General features: G+C 42.9%; 1 long non-coding RNA gene across 1 annotated transcript in view; it reads right to left on the bottom strand.

Annotated features, from left to right (window-relative positions):
- LOC127004492 (uncharacterized) overlaps positions 1-21,747 on the bottom strand; it is a 109,694-nt gene that overhangs the window by 77,378 nt on the left and 10,569 nt on the right. The window contains exon 3 of the long non-coding RNA XR_007757851.1: positions 16,468-16,505. This is a non-coding gene — a long non-coding RNA (uncharacterized LOC127004492). The remainder of the gene's footprint in view (positions 1-16,467; positions 16,506-21,747) is intronic.

Genomic DNA, 21,747 nt, shown 5'->3' with positions numbered 1-21,747 from the left:
TCCTAGATTATGGGGTTGATATTAATTACGTATAACAGCTAAAAAAACAGAACTATGCCTAAGGTCACGCCGCTTAGCCTTTGACCCTAACCATTTCACGCTGCACCATCAAGCATAAGCACTTTTGTTAATGTCTGCTGCGTTTCAAATGGAGTGCCATTATGCCGTAACAAACTACTCGTATCAGCAAGGTAATCAATGAATAAATAATGGTGACGGAAAATAAAGTATAACAGAATATCGAGGACCTCTGGCGCGGAACAACAAACGGTAAGTCATGCCGCGTTCAAAGCCGTCTGTTTAATTATTGCCCATTGATTACAAAGGCCAACAAAGCCGAAATTAAGTTTGGTCAGGAAAAAAAAATGAAAAATTTCGTCAGCGTTATGTGGCTGAAACCGTATTGCGGACGCAAGTTCCAACCCCCAGTGCAGCCATTTTGTGTTATCCATCAGTTGTTCCCTTCCTCCATCCATTCATCCATCTAACCATCCATCCATCCATTCGCATATCAGTCCCTTTTTGCCTCCCTCCCTCCTGTTAACTTCATGAATCCTTCTCTCCTTTCCTCAACCCATCCATATAAGTATCCATCATGCTATCCCTCCCACCATTCCTTCATCCATTCATCCATCCAACCATCCATCTATTCATCTATTACTCCCTTCTTATCTCCCTCTTGTCCACTTCCTCCCTTCTTATTTCCCTCCCTCCTTCCATCCTCCCATCCATATAAATATCCATAATGCTATCCCTCCCTTTCTCACTCACTCACAAACTTTAACCATTTTTCTATACATCCCTTTCCCTATCTCTTCCTCCCCCCTCACCCCCCCCCCCCTTCCCTCCTCTCGTCCCCAACCCCCTCCCACTGTTGCCTCCACTGTAAGCACCATAACCAAGTCATGACATAATACCTTTAATGCCTCCATCACCATCAATTTCACCTCCAACTCCATCACCACCACCACCAACACCTCCTACACCACCACCACCACCACCACTGTTCATTACCCCTATCGTTCGGTTCGTGCTCTGTCAACAATCATATATCCACCACAACGAACACCTCCACCACCACCACGACCACAATCCAAAACCACCTCAATCACCACGACAATGGCTCACCACCACCATCACCACCATCCCTGCTAATGACAAGCCACGTGGAATTTTTATGTGGCCACTAAAAATATTACCGCACACTAACTTAAAAGTACCACCACTACAACTAATACAATACAACCAATGCTCTCCTCCTCCTCCTCCTCCTCCTCCTGCTCCTCCTCCATCACCCTTCACGGCAAATAACTATTCTCAGTATCCTGCATCCTCACCACCATCCTCATCACAACCACCACCACCACCACCACCACCACCACTCACACGTCCACGCGCCTCATCACCGCCTACTCCACCATCGTGCTCACGTTGCCCCCGCCGGCCAAGGAAATGGAATTATGAACCAACTTCGTCTTTCTTTAGAGTCAAGCTGATCCGCATTCCACGCCGGTTTGGGACTCACCTCGGGCCACGGCGCTTCCTCCTTCACCCTCCTCCTCTTCCCTCCTCCATCTTCCCTTGCACTCTTTCCTTCCACCCGTTCTCCTTCCTCCTCTCCCTCCATCCAGTTTCCTTTACTTTCCTTCCTTTTCCCGCGCACTTCTTCCTTCCATCGGTCTTCCTCTCTTCATTCGTCCACCCTCCTTTACTTTTCTTCCTCATGTCTCGTTTCTTTCTTCCATCTATCTTCCTCTCTTCATTCGCCCAGTCTCCTCCTTTAGTTTTCTTCCTTTCTCCTCTCATTTCTTCCTTCCATTTGTCTTCCTTTGCCCCTCTTCATCTTCCGCCTCACTTCAGTCCTTAATGCCTTCCCATTCTCTTTACCCGGTTCTTCCTTTACTCTCACTTTTTTCTTTCGTCTCAACCCTTATATGCAGCCTCATCTCTCCATCCGGCATCCTCTCTCTCTCTCTCTCTCTCTCTCTCTCTCTCTCTCTCTCTCTCTCTCTCTCTCTCTCTCTCTCTCTCTCTCTCTCTCTCTCTCTCTCTCTCTCTCTCTCTCTCTCTCTCTCTCTCTCTCTCTCTTCCCTCCCTTTCCTTCCATTCTTTCTCCCTTCTCTTCCAGCGTGCTGTTATGAGGAGAAAAGTTAAAGAAAAGGAAGGAAAGAGGGGGAGAGGAAATGACAAGAGGGGAGAAAGACGCCGGAGGAAGGGAAACGAGAGAAGAATAGAAAAAAAAAGCATGAGGGGAGGAATGGAGAGAAAAATAAAGGGGATGGGTTTATTGCGAAGAGAAAGGAAAAATGCATAAAAGATAAATGAGAGAGAGAGAGAGAGAGAGAGAGAGAGAGAGAGAGAGAGAGAGAGAGAGAGAGAGCAAATGAAAAGGCTGCATATCTTTCACTTTTGCTAGCAGCGATAAGGATGTTAAGGATGACAGAAGGAAGAGGAGGAGGAAAAGGAAGCGGAAAAGGAAGAATGAAGGAGGAGGAGGAGGAGGAAACGTTGGAGGTGGAATAAACTTGTCAAAAATAAGATGATGAGATTAAGAATGTAATTAGAAAGACATAAAATATCCTCGTGATCAAACATATATAATTACACGAACAATGTTTATGAGTATGAGATAAAAATGGATAAGGAGTAAGAGAAGAAGAAGAAGGGGGAAAAGCAGGAAGAACAAGAAGAAGAAAAAAAAGATGAGGAGGGAGAGGTATAAAACAAAAAGGAAGGATGGAGAAAGACGCACGGATAAGAGGAAGAGGAGGAGAGAGAGAGAGGAATAACAAAATGAAAGGAGGAGAAGGAGAAAGACAATATAAAAGAGGAAAAGCTAATTAGTAGGGACGCACTGATGGAAATGTTTTAACTGAAAGGACATGAAAGATCTACGCAATTAAACACCGGTGAGAGAGAGAGAGAGAGAGAGAGAGAGAGAGAGAGAGAGAGAGAGAGAGAGAGAGAGAGAGAGAGAGAACGCAAACGGACTGAAATAAACGGAAACACGTATACAGAGAACGACAAATCGAAATAGAAAAAAAAGAAAAACAGACAAACATATATAGAGACAGAGACAAATGGAGATAGAACACTGAGAGAAATTGAGAAAGAAAGAAAAAGAATGAATGAATGAATGAATGAATGACAGAAAGAGAGAGAAAAAAATCAGCCCCCAGATATGAACAAACAACTAATGCTAACTAAAGGGTAAACTAAACCATCCCATCAGCCCTCACTTCCGTTGATGTTAAAAAAGTAAAAAAAAAAAAAATACAGTCCACGCGCGGCACACCAATTACCAACGATCAAGGGAACAAATTTATGGGCTCCAAGTGATTATGTGGAATAATTACTTGTGAATTTGTTTGCTGATAAAGACCTAAGGTGAGAGGGGACGCGTGTATGTGTGTGTGTGTGTGTGTGTGTGTGTGTGTGTGTGTGTTAGAGAGAGAGAGAGAGAGAGAGAGAGAGAGAGAGAGAGAGAGACAGACAGAGAGAGAGACAGAGAGAGAGAGAGAGAGAGACAGACAGACAGACAGACAGACAGACAGACAGACAGACAGACAGACAGACAGACAGACAGACAGACAGACAGACAGACAGACAGACAGACAGACAGACAGACAGACAGACAGACAGACAGACAGACAGACAGACACAGACAGACAGAGTGGGAAAGAGAGAGAAGGGGGGCAAATAATGGGACATGGTGTTGGAGAATCGGTGAATTATTCAACAGGAGGAGGCTCAAAACTCCTTAATCCTCCTTTTTCCATCGCCCCTTCTAGTTTTCTTTTTTTTTCTTTTTTTCTTATTCAAATAACAATTATCTCCACCTCGTCATTTTCTCCGCTGCCGGGAAAGCTTTATTCTTTCACATATTCATTCTCTTCTCGATATTATTGTTGCTATTTTAGTTTCTAATATTATTGATATTACTACTATTCTCAGTACCATTATTGCTATTATCATATTATTTTTGGCATGCTAAACTGTGCGGAAGAGAAAAAATTTACGTATACATTACTTTTCTTTACAATTTCACACAGAATAGTTTCACGCTTAATAACTTTGTTCATAAATGTCCTTTATTTTCCTAAAAATTGTTATAAAAAAATGTTACCATGCTCGAGTGTTCTTTTTCATAGGAGCAGTGTTTGTTGGGGGCGCCCACAGGGGACACCATTGGCAAGTCAGACGGCGAAAAGAGCAAAATACACTTGGATTCCACAAGGAGGATATCGAGCTGGGATTAAAGGGAGGAAGTACCCGGAGGTGGCGGAGACTGCCTCGTCAGCAGCACATTGCTCTGTCCACACGTCAGCCCCGCCATTATTTCCTTCGTTCATATATAAAACGCGACTGTCTCCATCAGGGAAAAGGAGAAAAGTTCGATTGGACTCGTGGACTCGTGATAAGTTTTGTCGTCTATTCCCGAACTCCTGAAAAATATTTCAAATTTACTGGGTGCTGAATAAAATAATGTAACACAGGGGCTTTACCAAGGCTATGCGCCAATGTTTCCGATGCATGTGAATATTTAAATATTAAGAAACGAAATTTAGATTTGATTTTGCATCCTCTTTATGCGTCAGGGGCACGGGAGGCGCGACGCGACGCCGCGCTGGCTGGGAACCCTTGCAAGGGAGGCCCCAACATGACATTTGCCTTCATTATGCATCCTTGCCTCCCGCCCTTTAGTTCCATCAGTCAGCTTTATGGTATCAGGCCGTGTATTTCAGAGTTGTGTTTTAGCGTCACATTGCAAAATTACGCAGCATTACGCTCGTATATTGGCCGGCGAGGGGCGGCGCGACAGGGGACGGCGCGGTGGTCGCCGGCCGACTGACCTGCTGAGAAATACGACTCCCACGGCACAGATAAAGAGAAATTCGGAAAGGCTTCCCCTCATGTAGAGCTTCTTTGTCTCTGTTTTGCGTTTTTTCGTCCACTGAAATATACTATAAATAACTGACACCTTCGGCGAAACCCATAAATGAACGTTAAAACATTAATATAGCAAATGATGGGATACAAAAGTATATATATATATATATATATATATATATATATATATATATATATATATATATATATATATATATATATATATATATATATATATATATATATATATATATATATATATATATATATATATATATATATATATATATATATATATATATATATATATATATATATATATATATATATATATATATATATATATATATATATATATATATATATATATATATATATATATATATATATATATATATATATATATATATATATATATATATATATATATATATATATATATATATATATATATATATATATATATATATATATATATATATATATATATATATATATATATAGCCTGAACCCCGAGCACCATAAAGCTGATGAGTTGTGAACGGCTTCAGATATCGATAAGTTTATTTGGTTTACTTTCATTATTCCGCGCCTCGCCGGCCCCGCACGGGACAGGACGCTGGGCGGAGGCTGCCATCTTATTCACGGGGCGGGAGGCTTTCAGACGCCCGACGCCGACCCCGACTCCTTCAAGTCTCCTCATTCTTTTACTGTGTTCCCTCCTCCTCCTTCTCCCCTCCTTCAATTCTACTCTTTCTTTTTTCTATTGTGTTCCCTCTTCCTCCTTCAATTCTCCTCATTTTTTCTACTGTGTTCTCCTCCTCCTTTTCCTCCTTTCTCTCCTCCTCCTCATCATCATCATCATTTTCATTATCATCATCATCGTCATCATCATTATTATATTTTTCATCTTTCTTCTATATATTATTTTCCTTATTATTTTCCTTCTCACATTTTCATCACCATCCAATCCAAAGCTCGTCCTTCGCTCCCTCCTCCTTCTTTAACTCCTTCTCCCTCTCTTTCTCCATCTTCTCCTTCTCCTTCCTCCTCCCCTCGGCGCTGGGCTTCCTCTAAGGGTCCCCCGGCGTGGCTAACGAGAACAGACTTAATGGGGTCATTAGCGGGCCAGGGCCAACACGAAGGTGTTCCCGTGGGTGAGGGTGGAGCGGCCCGGGTGGCGGCGGCGCGTGATATGGAGGAGGGAAGGGAAGGGAAGGGCGACATGTAATAATGATAATAATAATAATAATAATAATAATAATAATAATAATAATAATAATAATAATAATAATAATAATAATAATAATAATAATAATAATAATAATAATAATAATAATAAATAAATAAATAAATAGATATCAAACTATATAAAACAGTAATTAACTAAATCAAATAAATATTAAACAATAACAGTAATAATAATGATAGAAGAATAAATTAATAATAAATGTAAGAATACGTTCATCTAGTTTTGGCATGTTTATCTATCTCAATCTATCTATCTATCTATCTATCTATCTATCTCAGGGCGGAGAAAAGGCGAGGAAGGGGACAGGCGAGGCGGCCTAACCTTCTCATCCGTCTGGATAATCGGCAGTAACTCCTCCGCCCTTATTATGGTTCCGTGTCGCTCTTGAGGCCCAGCGGAGTGCCTCATAATCCGCCTTCCTCTTCCTCCCTCCCTCCCTCCTCTCCTTTTCCTTTAATTTTACCTTTTCGTCCTTCCTCGCCTCCCCTCCAAGCTCCCTTTAATAATTCTAAACCCCACGTTAGGCGGCGGCTAATTTATCTAATTAAGCAGCTTGATATAGACAAATTGGTACGGTCAGATAAGCAGAGACACATGAATAAACAAGGATAGGTGAATAAACCGAGATGACGGGATATAATAAAGACAAGACGCTAAGCAAATAAATAAAAATCTGACGCTCTGCTGGGAAAACAAAAATTAATCAGCAAAAGTAGCTTCACGCATTACTCCATTGATTTTCCAGCTCCATTTTCAACCTTTTTCATTTCCCTTCAATACACTCCATCACTCTTTTTTTGTCTTTCTCCCTCTCTCCATCCCTTCCTACTTCCCTGCCCTCACACTAACATTACCTAAAGTACTGACTCCCTCCCTTACACCTATTTATCTACCCACTACCTTGCCTTTATCTACAACTAACATCCTACCTTCCCACAAACACTACCAAAAGCCCTTACTCCCTTACACTTATTTACCCACCTATTACCTTTCCTTTATCCTACTTTCCTTCCCCGTATACCAGGCTACCGACATACCTGCCTACATTAACACCTGCCTCCTTGTTTCACTGCCTACCTGTCTATCTGTCTTTTACCATTCATTTCCTCCCTCATCCTTCCCTCTCCCCTTCCCGCCCCTCTCAGTCAAGTATGAAGCATGTGTGTTTTTTTCGATATTGTGTCGGGTGTGATCCTGAGATGGGCCCAGCAACACCTGATGAAACGCGCCAATGGACCACTGATATCGGCACGCTGGCTGGGTCGATGGCTTCCTCCTCACTCTCTTCGCTACACACTCGTCGCCTTGATGCACCGAGAACGAGGTGGATACGACGCCAGCCTCTTGTTCTCTCCCTGGCCTCCGTATGGATTTTTGGAAGGCCGAGGGTGGCGGTGAGGGAAGGGGTGTGGGTGGTGGTGAAAATGGTGCAGGGAGGAGGGAGAGGGGAGGGATGATGCTTCCGTTGTGATTTTTTGGCGTATTATGTGACGGAGTAATGGGATGGCTTGCAATAGTGGTGGAAGAAACAGTAGTAGTAGCAGTGACAGTAGTGATGTTGGTAGGAGTAGTGGTAGTAGTAACAGTAGTAGTAGTAGTCTTGTTTGACCTTATCACCGCAGTATTATAAAAACCAGTGTTCAGAAATTAACCCGTGACCTTCGCAACTGTCACTGGAGGACCAACACTGATTTCGACCATTTTTTCAGCATTTCATTCACTGTTCAACTTTCAAATACACAAAAATATCGCAAAAAAAGTAAAGGAAAAAAAACAATAATAGCTATGAGAAAAATATGTGGGTGATCTTTGCAATGATTCGACAGCGATGAATAATATCAATGAAAGGTACAAATTCTTTCACGGCAGAGAACTATATGTGCGCAAGAAACAAGGACTCAAAATTATATTATGCAAAGATTTCCCCTGTAATATTCAATAATTAATGGTTACCCTGATTTTGAATAACTAAGTATGTATATTCGAATATCACTCTGTAAAAGGGCTGTTGCCGAGTACTTTATGTAGGAGTAAAATAGAGGAAAATAGGGGTCACCGTTGTGTTATTTCCCGTCAGAGCTTTCTCGATTTGTGTTCAAGCTCATACGAGACCGTGTCAGATCCCCCCAAAAAAACATGTAAAGGGTCTACTCTTAAAAAAAGCAGTCTAAAATGTTATATGATGGCTATTGTTACATGTTTTTTTCTCGTGTTGTGAAATTGACGCTGAAAAAATCTGAGGTTATTGTAACTCGCATTTCAGTGACAAGGGACATAAAAGTGAATGAGAGAAACCTTCTGTGGAGTGACGGGTCTCCTTCCCAGCGTCACTTAAAGGAAAGAAACTCAGAATTTGGAAAAGGTAAAGGGCAATGGGTTAGAAAGCACACACACACACACACACACACACACACACACACACACACACACACACACATCAACCGTTCACGATAAGAAGATACTGTTATAAACTCACCATAAAAAGAGACGCGTCATTTCAATCAAGTGGGCAGGGAAAACACTTATTCCATGCACGCAGATAATAGTCTTGAGAGACTCCAAAGACAGTTGCGAATCAGACTTAATGAAGAAGAAAAGCAAAAAAAGAGAATGAGAGCCTGACGGATGAGGGAGCGAGAGAGCGAAAGAGAGAGAGCAAAACAAACATCCACCGTCCAAATACAACGCAAAAATTATAAACGTCAAATAAATTCTTCGCTAAGTATAATTTGAGTGGCAGGTAGTGGCTTTGGGGACGCGTGGTGGTGGTGGTGGTAGTGGTGGTGGCGGTGGTGGTCGTGGCAGCGGTGGTGTTACTGGCAGGACGGAGCAATATTAATGGCTGAGGAGGTTTGACAGTTCTGCTGACGGAGGGCCGACCTGCTGCCATGCCTCCTTCCCCTTCCCCCTTCCCCCCTCTCCTACATACCCGCCGCCAGACCCGTGATGTTCCTCCACATTCCCCGCATATCAGCTCCTGACTCTCCTTGTCCCATCATGCTCCATCCTTTGTCAATCCCCCATCCCCCTCCCCCGCCAATCCTCCTCGCCCACCAGTCCCGATCCTACCTCCTCCCTTTCCCCCAACCTGAGTATGCATGCCCGTCCTTTCCCCTGCACTCCTCCCCTTCCCTTCCAACAGTCACTCCCTCATCCTTAGTCAGCACTCTCTCCCGCTCACACTTCGAGTCCACCAGCCATTGTGTTATCCCCCCATTCCTCCGACTAGTATCTGCTCGTCCTCCTGTCCTCCCACCTACTCTGTCCCCCTAACAGTATTCAACCCCTCACCCACTCACCCAACCAGTGTCTGCCGTACTCTCCCCAGTGGCCCTCCTACCATTCCAGTTCCTATCACCCCCTAGTCCATCTTCCCTCCGTCCCTCCACCCCCTTCCCGCCCCCAGTCAGTCTGTTTCATTGGCTTCCGTAATGTTGCATCAATCTGAAAGACTAATTTCCTGGCATTCTCTGCTCTGCTGCGGCCAAATTAACAACAATGGTCTGCCTGGCTTACCACAACGTAGTGGAGGGAGGCGTGACGGCAATGTGACACTCGCGAGCTTACTGCATCACAGAAAAAGGGCATAACTCAGAAATAAAAGTCTCCTTCACCTCGTCACCTGAAGAGATCCGTCATTCCTCTGTCACATCACCTGCCTCACCTGAGTAACACCCCTGACGCGAAACACCCACCTATGGACATCAAGGGGAGGAGGGGAAGACACCTTTGTGCGTCACTGGCCTTTTATGGGGGGGACATGATACAATAACAAACAATAACTCTAGGAGCAATAAAGGTAATAAAAATTATGATAATAGCAATAGTCGCGCCTTTCTTCTGACCCCCACCATCACTACCGCAATAACAACACACACACACACACACACACACACACACACACACACACACACACACACACACACACACACCGGCATGCTGCTTCACGCCTTAGGATCGCACGCAATGAACAGGCCTGAGCACCGCCGAGCCGAGGCCGCGGAGTATAGGTGAGCACCTGGAGTAATGAGGGCGGCCTACACACCTGAGGAGCGGGTAAGATAAAATGCTCTCGTTTGGATTTGTCCGTCTCTCTAGTGAATATCCGATAGGCTTGATTCCTCCCGCTACTCAATCCGTTAGTCGGCCACTCACTCACACGTCAGTCACTCACTCACTTGCACATGTATTCGTAAATTATTTCATTCACTCACTGTCACTCACTGTCTCTTTCACTGTCTCACTCGCGCGGGAACTCATTTTTTATTCACCCCCACACACACTCATCAATTCTTTCAATCAGTCTATTACTTTCTCAATTAATATCTTGCAAATCTAGTTCGATATTTCAACTCAGCAATATTGTTATTCCTATTTTTTGTTTTCAGCAATGAGTACGAGGTGAACTCATATAATTTCAAGAAATAGATATTTAGACGGTAACACTGGCTGCAGCCGAGCCAAATCTTGGAGATGCAAACGCGGTTTTCTTACTCATAATAAACATTCTCATTTCAATAATCTTATTCATCCTTTTTATACACGCGGTTCAGCGGCTGAAGAGTCACCCGCGTTACTGAATTAAAATTCAAGGCATCCTCCAGGAGCAGAAAACAGACCCCAGTACAACTTGTCCTTCAGTAGCATTGAGAGCGCGTGCCCGTAGTGTTCGTGTTTCCAAGTTCGATGAAAACTTTTTTGACAAGTTTCTCCATACTCGCCGCCTTCCTTATGAGGAGGCCGACAAGTTAGAAAGAAAGAAGGTGTATATATATATATATATATATATATATATATATATATATATATATATATATATATATATATATATATATATATATATATATATATATATATATATATATATATATATATATATATATATATATATATATATATATATATATATATATATATATATATATATATATATATATATATATATATATATATATATATATATATATATATATATATATATATATATATATATATATATATATATATATATATATATTTCCGCCTTGATTCAAGATAATACCCTTAAGCCACTGAAGTTTTCTTCAATCCTCGCCAGTTTCTCAACGTTAATGGGCTCGAATGAGTATTTGTCTTGTGGACTCCCCCGCGGGGATGGCTGGGGACGTACCCCCAGGTGTTTCAAGGGACACAAGCCACAAGGCACTACACCGCCTTGTTCACACCGCCCCCTTCCACTCAGCCCCACTCTCGTCCCAGCCTCGCCGCACACCCTGGGCGCCAGGCCCGTAATTCCCCTGTGGCGGCGTGCATTCACTCCTTCCATCACCTCGGTGTTCCCGCGGATCTCCCTCACGGTCCCTCCATCACGACTCCGTCATTCACAGGATCCCTCCATCATCCCTTCCATCATCACCATCACTCTTTTGCTCACTGTTCTTTTAGGTGTTTTTTGCAAAACAAAAGCACAAAGAAAAATCGCGTGCCGTGTATGACGACTTGTTTATGCGTGTTACACTATAACTTACAATTCTGATGTAATTCAGAAATATAATACGTGAGTCCGTGGGTGTCTCCATCATCACCCAGCGGCCACACACCTGCCACACCAGCACACATCTGTGCTGCCGTAACGCCACGAGCACAGACAATGAACAGATAAAACAAAAAGGAGTTACGAAGGAAAACAACAAAAAGAAAATCAGGCTGTTGGAAGCGTATGAGTACGAAAATCGAGACATTATAATCTTATCTAAAAATCAATATGAGAGAACAATTATTTCCTTAAAGAGGATATTAAACAAAAGATACACTTCCGTAGTAACTTAGGGAAATAATTACTACTATTTATACAAAGGGACAATAATTAACATAAAGAAATAAAACTAAATGAAAACTATACTTAGTTACGTGCAACTTGCGATAAAAGCGAGAGGGCATAAAGAAAGAAAGAAGGGATTTTAAAGGATTTTTTTTAGATAATGTAAAAATAAAAAGGGTAAGAAAAAGCCGAGGATGAGAGTGAAGAAAAGTTTGAATATGAAAGCAACAGTAGAAAAGAAGACAAAACAAAAAATCAGAGAGAAGAAAGTGCTTGGGATGGCAAACCTGAAGAGTGAAAGAGAAGCAAAGCAGAAAAAAAGACAAGGTTAAGTGTGAGGAACGAATGGCACCTGGAACAAAGATAACGAGAGGACGGGTGGAGAAGGCAAAGGAATGAGGATAGGAAGAGGGAATGGAGAGCCTGAGGAGCAGAGGGAAGGAAGAGGACGAGGGAAAGGCAGTCACTATATAATCTTGTAAAAAAAAAAAAAAGGAACGACAACCCAGCACGAGGAAACAAACTTGTGACGCCTGGCTGAGTTTTTTCTCTCTCTCTCTCTCTCTCTCTCTCTCTCTCTCTCTCTCTCTCTCTCTCTCTCTCTCTCTCTCTCTCTCTCTCTCTCTCTCTCTCTCTCTCTCTCTCTCTCTCTCTCTCTCTCTCTCTCTCTCTCTCTCTCTCTCTCTCTCTCTCTCTCTCTCTCTCTCTCTCTCATTCTAACTCATTCTAACTCATTCTGGCTCATTAATTTTCTGCCTCATTCACTCTCATTCTTTCCCGTTGTCTTTCACATTCTCTATATCATTCTCTACCTCATTATCTCTCTCTTATTCTCCATTTCACTGTATCTCATTCTCTTTTTCATTCTCTTATCTCATTTACTTTCACATTCTTTATCTCATTCCCTATCTCACTCTCTCTCTCATTGTCCCTCACATTCTCTGTCTCATTCACTTTCATTCTCTCACTCACTCATTTTCTTTTTCATTCTCTCTATCTCATTCACTCTCATTCATATTCTCATTCATACTATCATTCACCTTCTCTTCTTTCTCATTTCCAATCTCATTCTCTGTTTCACATTCTCCATCCCATTCACTCTCTCTCTCTCTCTCTCTCTCTCTCTCTCTCTCTCTCTCTCTCTCTCTCTCTCTCTCTCTCTCTCTCTCTCTCTCTCATTCACTCCGCTCTTGACGAAAAATTGAAGTGAAGGCAAATAAAATTACGGGTGTTGCGGGCTGAGTCAGGGGCGACGATCGATCACCGAGACAAATAATGGTAATCTACGTGGCTGTTGTGCTTAATGACGCTGATGGGGGGAGGAGGAGGAGGAGGAAGAGGAGGAAGAGAAAGGGACGGAGGAAGAGAGGGAGGGAGAAAGAGGAGAGAGGTAGGAACCGAGAGAAAGAGAGAGAGAGAGAGATGGGGGGAGGGGGTTGTCACGTGCATCTCAGTATGTGTTGTTCAAACGACTTATTCTCTTTTTCGGTGAGGTGTTTGTTTGTTTAGTTATTGAGTTCGTCCGTCCATTACCTCCACCCGTCCTTGATTAGGTTTACTTTATTCATTAGCTAAGTTCATAAATAAATCGCAGTATTGATGGTTGTAGAAGTAGGAGTAACGACAGCAGCACCAGTAGCAGCAGTATAAGTAGCACAAATAGTAGTAGAAGTAGTAGTAGTAGTAATAATGTCGGTAGTAGCAGCAATAATAGTGGTTGTCGAGGCGTGGTGTGGCAGCAACACTAACAATATTCCTGGCGCCGCATTACTGGTCGGAGCCGTCAGCCCCCTGGACGGAGTGCCGAGTGCGATATTGAAAAAGTTAACAAAGTCGGAACCTTCCCTCTTCCCTTTCCGCCTTCTCATATTCCTTCCTTTTTTTTTTTTTGCCTTTCTTTGTCTTTCGATATTTCATGTTTTATTTGAATCTCTTTTTTCGTCTTTCTATTATTTTTTTTCATCTATTAATTCACAAGTACAGTGCCTAACCATGCGAGCATGTCTACATATATTTCTATTCATGAATTATAATCACTATTATAATTCACTATTTCCTGATTTTGATTATATATTATTGTTTGCTTATTCCATAATCCATGCATTAATTTAATCTTACAATTATTCAGTCCATCAGCTGATTATTAATTTGCATAGTGTTTAACTATCTATTTTTTCATCGTTTTGTTTTATTCATTATTCATACAATAAATGACTAAGGAAAAAAGTGGCCGAGAAGAAAAGTATTTTAGACAACAATCGGACAATGATAAACTGATCTTGAAAATCATTTGGCCGGAGAAAGGAAAAGAAAAGAGGACGAAAGTCATAGCAGGAGTCTGAAGGGACTTGGAAGTGAGATAGGACAAGATCATATCATTACTACATAGGACTATAAGGAAACTGAGAGCGACCTGATGGGCTATACGGGGCAGGACTATATATAATACCTTCTATCCTCCTTGTCCGTGAATGAACCGTATCCAGGAACGGGGAAAAATAATAACTTTGTCTCGGAATCCCGGATGTTGGAAATCCCTTATAGCGAGGAAACCTTATTAGGAGTACGCGAAGTGGCTAAAAAAAAATAACTTTATCCGCTCCAGAAAATAACAAAAATAAGTTTCTCTATATACTTACATCCCACAGTTATTTCATCTTCTCTGTCCTGTCTGTTTCTTTTGACATAATAAACTGAGCGCTGCTACATACACTACTTTCTCTTCTTTTATAAGTTTTCTGTACTTGGAAAACTTTAACAAAACAACAAAGAAATATGTTATCGTAATATCTCTTCTCTTGTAGGTACATATTTTAATTAATTTCAAAAGGCCCACTGTTTTCATTATTTACCTACATAAGTTTTAGTAGGAAAAGTATAAGCCACAAAAAAGACGTTATTACAGTAAGACAGCTCAAGCCTTCCCGCAGAACACACGTGGAACCGAGACGACAAGACGAATGGGAGGAGAGTAAGAGGATCAGGAAAAGCGAGGAAGGAAGGGAGGATTAGAGGATGAGGGAAAGGAAGAACAGAGAGAGAGAGAGAGAGAGAGAGAGAGAGAGAGAGAGAGAGAGAGAGAGAGAGAGAATTTGAATGATTCTCTAGATACAAAGAAAGATTAGATGACTGCTAAATAGATGGATAGATAGTATAGGTATTCAGATAAATTCAGATAAAAATGGAAAGATAAATATTGAGATACATAAATACTGAGATAACATTGTTGCTGATAGAAACACATTGATAAGGCGCGCACATAGATGGAAAAAGGTGAACAAATAGATAAAATGAATAATGAATAGACAAACTGAGAAAGGAAGACAGATGGACAGAGAGAAAAAGACGCAAACAGACAGATAAACAGACACACAAAAAAGCTTACAGACAGAACGGGTGAAACTTTCCCTAAAAACGTTAAAATCACATTAGCGTTCCAAGCTCAGCGGCAAAAACTTGGTTAATTAATGTGAGAAGCCCCGCCACTCTATCCCCAAGACCAAGACTCTCTCTCTCTCTCTCTCTCTCTCTCTCTCTCTCTCTCTCTCTCTCTCTCTCTCTCTCTCTCTCTCTCTCTCTCTCTCTCTCTCTCTCTCTCTCTCTCTCTCTCTCTCTCTCTCTCTCTCTCTCTCTCTCTCTCTCTCTCTCTCTTCTTGCATTCTCCGGTTTAATTTCCAGTGAATTTCGATATTTATGGTTTTAGTAATACTCTAGAGCACACATACGCCGGTTTACCAATACGGTTTGGGATCGGGTAAAGTGTACAATCGTATCGTTCGTGTGCTATTATAGTTCCTCGGTGTTCTTCAGCTGTCGTACATGTGCTAGTCCCAATTCATGTCTTAAACTGAGTCGTATACAGGGACAATGTGGCCCTTTCAGCCTGTAAAATAATGCCCTGTCTTGGAACGTTACGAAACGTTACGAAACGGATCAGAACACGACCTAGTGTATGTTAGAAGCACAAAAAACAGCGAATAAGAGAACACAAATTTGTTCTCTTCAAAAGGAATTTCCAACACGGCAGAGGTAATGGATGATGCAGAGATGTCAGCCGAGGCGGCCAATGGGAGAAATTTCGTCAGTTTTCAGTCGCGCGGCATCAGGATAATGCTCGAGGCTCATAATTTTTTCTTTTCCCAACCCTCGCTTGCAGCGTTATTGTTGTCAGCTTTGTTTTTCCGGCGCGGCGCAGCAGTTTCCAGATTTCCATTTACTGTGCGAGAGGACAGGATGCTAAATAATGACTTTAGTCACAGTATTTTTGTATTACAATCGTTTCCAATCGTCACTTCATACACGCAGTGATCGCCAGTAGTACATAATATTTTGCTTATGTATGATAAAGACGGGTGGCCTAAGTTTTACTCACCCATCAGTAATATACACAAAGTTCTTGGAAGCTTTAAATAATAAAAGTACATGAGAGAATAATACTCAGTAAAAGTAATACAGATGGATAAATAGAAGTTATGATAAATGCCGACAGTGAATAATAAGAACGAACGATCTATTCAGTACTCACGTTGGTCGGCAGCATGACGCAAGCCGAGCCTCGGATGTCTGAAAGAAGGGTACGGAGAAATTATTTATGTGCAGCTTGGGTTAGTGGTTACCCTAATGTTTTATTTTGAAATTATGTGACGGATGCTTTTGATATATACCCAGAAATTACCTAATAATCTTCTTACTACCTCAAGACGTACTTTCACCATTGTCTAGTCACACTTTGACTCGATACTGATCCTGAGAACACAGACAGATCGTGACAGACGACGCCTGGCACCCTACCCCCCCCCCCCCTCCACCACCACCACCCAATTATGTTAGCTTTTAATAAGATCTTGTCAACACTCCGCCGCTACCCAATTAAACGCAAATAAGACCCTTCCATCCAAAACCAGTCAATCATTATTAAAAGATGATGATGTTTTTTTACGTCCCAGTGAGCTAAGTGGCCGGGAAATAAAGCTGTTCAGGGCATGAAACATAAAAGGCACAGAAAAGACGAGGAAAATACGACAGCAAACAACGCTACAGTTTCCTCATGAAGGCGCGGAAAAACAAGAAAGATGAGAAAATGTATAAACTTTATTTTATTTAAGAAGTAGTGAAAACCCTCCAAAAGCGACGAAGAGGGAGGGGTTACAAGAAAATGTGGAGGCTTCGTCGTGTAAAAAAATAAAAAATAAAATAATTAAAGAGGCTTAGGTGGGTGCTCGCCATATCAGTCGCCCAATAGACTCGACCTTTAGAGAACTGTTGCACAAGAGGTTCAGCGAGTCAGCGGGAGACAAAAATAACTTCGGAAAAATTATGGAAAAGATAGAAAGGGTACGAGAGAGAGAGAGAGAGAGAGAGAGAGAGAGAGAGAGAGAGAGAGAGAGAGAGAGAGAGAGAGAGAGAGAGAGAGAGAGAGAGAGAGAGAGAGAGAGAGAGAGAGAGAGAGAGAGAGAGAGAATCAACAGTAGAGACAGAGGTGGACAGAGCAAAGAAGAGCAATGGTGGCACTTTACTTGACAAGAGGGAAGGGAAAGGGACAGACAGGAGGGAAAGGCGAGGCGGGGTCACGGAGGTCGCTGGTCAAGAGAAGCTGGCAAGGTTTATTGACTGTAATTATGTCAAGGTTCCGTGTGGCAGGTGCCTAATCGGTTTACATCTCACCCCCTTATCACACTCCGCCCCCTCCCGCCCCTTCCACCTCCTGTGAGAAAGAGACGGGCGTGTTGGGGCTGTAGAGACAATGTACATATTCTCTCTCTCTCTCTCTCTCTCTCTCTCTCTCTCTCTCTCTCTCTCTCTCTCTCTCTCTCTCTCTCTCTCTCTCTCTCTCTCTCTCTCTCTCTCTCTCTCTCTCTTTCGGCGTGTGGCAATGGCAGACACACATACGCCCGGTTTTCGTCGGGGTGTTCTCGATTCCTTTGTTCTTGATTCCTTCTCCCCTAGCGCGGCACAGTAACTTGGTATTCATTGCCGGCGTGGCGGGTATTATGTAGCACTACATCCCTCCTGTACAGAGCCAGCGGCAACCCGATGCGCTTCTCGCCCAAAGCCAGCACAACACGAACCAGAAAGACAATCTTGATATGAGCGAAGGCAACGCTTCGATACCGTAACACTACACTCCCTTCACTTTAACCCAAGACGGCGCTCAGGTTCACAAAGGGTAACTTGCTACACCCACTAATCCCCTTCCAGGCGTCTGAGCAGCCCGTCCTCAAGCCTCTGATGTCGAGTGTAAATAGTTAATGCAGCACAGAGACAAACTGAACATTGCTCGCCTCGATGTCTGCTGAGGGGAAATGCTGTAGAGACCTTCAAAGTGATATATATCAACAAGACAACCTCTGGGTTACAATACAAAAACAGTGAATATTTAATTTTTCGTTGTGGGGAGGAGGAGCAACATCCCTTCACGTCCGACCCTTTGTCATGCTCTTCAAAAGCGATCATAGGCTCAGCTCTCTAGAGGAGAGAGGAAAAAACTCCAGTATCATCTGGGGAGTCTAATACCCACTGCACCCGTGGGTAATCTGCATTCAGGCTGTGTATGGGTTCCTTACATCCTAGCTCCGCTGCTGCTGCTGCTGCTGCTGCTGCTGGATGATCAGGAGCGAGCAGCGTCCTGTGTCTTGGCGAGGAGGCACTCTCCCCGATGAGCGTCCTCTTCGAAGCAAAAGACTCGGTGAGGCGGAAGACGCTGGCTTTGAGGGAAGGCTGCACGGATCTTGTGCGCATTTTCTTCGGCATAAAAAGGCAGTATTTTGATTTTCAAGAGCAGTTGGAGCCATCAGAAGGGGAAATTCCACTGAACGTGAAAAAAGAGCAGTTTCTGTGCTCGGAAGCGGCGCCATTCAGTTACATGTTATTGGGTAAATGACGAATAGAAAAATAATCCTTTATGGACATAAGAAAAGTCATATGACATCATTGTTATCTCGCGCAGGGCACAAAGCAAGGCAGTATGGGTCACCTTCATCCTGGATGCTGCCTCAAGAGGTCTTAAGCAAAATCCAATGAGGTCTATAGTTGTTTCAATAAGATCTTTATACCACATTTCGCTATAGCATTATTAACTTTATCTCTTTGCAGCATCAAATAAGTCCTTTGCAAGAGACTTGCCAAAATTATCTGCTTCCAAGGCACAAACAGGACACCGAAGGCGACACACGGACTCGTGAAAGATAGTCATTTAACATCGGACGGCACAGTCCCTTTCCCTTCCCTCGTAACGGGACGGAAGACGGCCTCCGGACGCTACAAAGGACACAAAAAGGTCACAAAAGACGTCCGCTGATTACTGATGGTTATTATAATGGATCACCTGCTGAAGGCCGGCCTCGACACGCAAGGACAAGCTTCCTGGACGTGGCTGACTACTTTTTTCCAGTAAACATTCGTGACTTTCTTTTCACACACATAAACACACACACACGCACGCATACACATGCGCGCCTACACACACACACACACACACACACACACACACATACACATCTTTTAACTGGCTCAACATGGATTTAAGTGAAAGTGCTTAACATAAACTTTTGTCACGACTTGATACTAATAATTATAAATATCAAGTTTTCTTTGAATTTTGACGAATCCAGTCGTGTATATTTGCAATACTACAATTTATATTTTTACTGTTAATGACTACCATACTGCCTGTGTGAGAACACTGAACTTTGCTCTTTCATTCTTTCTGTCGGAGGGCTTCGGTTCGTGAATTAAGTATTTTACTTATTTAACTACCTAACTAAAAAAAAAAATGCTTCCTGAAATGAAAGACAAAAATATGAAATTACAAAGACTCGCCCTTTTATTACATCCTATTGCCCTCCTTCTGTGTCCTGTGAGTCCTGTCAAGCTTTCACAAACTCTTATTCTTCCTTAATGACATTCAGCCGAAGACCTCACTGCCATTAGATTCTCTCCGTTTTCGGCGAATCTCTTTCCAAAGGAGCCATTATAACTTCCTTGACACGGATATACTTTCCAAACTTTTTCACTTAAGGCTATCACACAGCGAGCTAATTTGGCGGCTGATAAACGAACAAGGAAGAATCGAGGATAACTATTGACTATATACTTTAGCTGGTGTAAGCCACTAATTTTAATGAGAAAAGAAAATAAGGAGGAGAAGAAGTACATGTGTTTAACTTACAATTACTCTTCATATCTGACCGTCAGGACATCGACTCTCAAAAGATACTACAGATCATGATACGACCAAAATAAAATTGCTGCACTAAAATAAAAGAACAGCGGCCCTATAAAAATTATATAAAATGACCAAAATACAAATCCTGTAATGCAAAGTATATATCGAGTATAAAGGAGAGGGGGCATAGGACAGGGTGAGTGCAATGTAGAGGCCAGGGTGAGTAAGTGTAAAAGGCAGGGTGAGTGTGGTATGTGGGGCAGGGTGAGTGTAGTATATGGGGCAGGGTGAGTGTAGTATATTGGACAGGGTGAGTGTAGTATATGGGGCAGGATGAGTGTAGTATATGGGGCAGGGTGAGTGTAGTATATGGGGCAGGGTGAGTGTAGTATATGGGGCAGGGTGAGTGTAGTATATGGGGCAGGGTGAGTGTAGTATATGGGGCAGGGTGAGTGTAGTATATGGGGCAGGGTGAGTGTAGTATATGGGGCAGGGTGAGTGTAGTATATGGGGCAGGGTGAGTGACGTGTAGGGAGCAGGGTGATTGTAGTGTAGAGGTCAGGATGAGTGTAGTGTAGGGGCAGGGTGAGGGTGGTGTAGGGGCCAGCGGTAGTGTAGTGTAGGGGGAAGGGGAGGGGGATGTAGGGAGCAGCTGAGGGGGCGTAGAGTTGGCAGGTCAGCGAAATCAGTCCATCAGTCCGTCAATCCATCAGTCAGTCAGTCGGTCTTTGCGGCGGGCAGCCTCGGCCAAGCTTTGATTTATGGCCGCGTCCCTGCACTGTGGAACACGTACATTTTTATTCCATTTTTCTCGTGCTGGTTTAAAATTTCATGTTCCCTTGGGCACGGAGTGAAGCGAGTCGCATGACTTATTAATAGCAAGTGATTATTTCATGACCAGACGACACTGCCCGATCATCGCTCGCGGGGATTGCCGAGGACCGACAAAGACACGTTGCGGCGGACTCGCTAATTATTCACGGAGCACACACGGCTGACCAATGACGCCACTCCCCCCGTGAGCCGCACCCCAGACCCGGGCATCGAGTGCGTCAACAAAAGTGGCCCGTTTACATGGTCGGCTATACACATTTGCATCCTTATATTTCACGTATATTGGGGACTGTCTGCCTGAGGGTCACCGAGCACGCCACCAATGCCGACGCAAACGCCAAACACCAGACAAAAGTGTAGCCAACACGCGCTCCCGGCTCCTCCACCCCCGCGGCTTGCAGGGACAACACGGGAAAAAAATGAGTGATCTCTGGGATGGGATCAATACTATCAACACAGATGTTTGACACGCAGCGGTCATGCACCCAAACTTTGCTGCCGTATTTCCCGTGGCAACTCAACTGATATTTATCGTCGCTGCCACACAAAAACGATGGACAGTAATGATAAAAGAGTACAGTATCTGCAGTCCGTTAACACAATCAGTGCCACAAAGCCAGGATCATAAACACAAAAAAAACATGAAAAAACTTTACCCATCAAAATCAAACTGCTACCGTTTTGGGGGTGGGTGGATTTATATCAATACAAAAGTTTTTTTTGATGTGGCTGGTTAGTACGCGCGCTTCGTTCATCCCTGCTGGCAACTCACAACTACGGCGAGAGCTTTAATGCGTTCGTAATTCC

The sequence above is a fragment of the Eriocheir sinensis genome, chromosome 28 (assembly GCF_024679095.1).
Source record: "Eriocheir sinensis breed Jianghai 21 chromosome 28, ASM2467909v1, whole genome shotgun sequence".
Classification (NCBI taxonomy): Eukaryota; Metazoa; Arthropoda; class Malacostraca; order Decapoda; family Varunidae; genus Eriocheir; species Eriocheir sinensis.
Note: the sequence above shows the minus strand (reverse complement) of the source record. Positions and strands in the feature narration are given on the sequence as shown.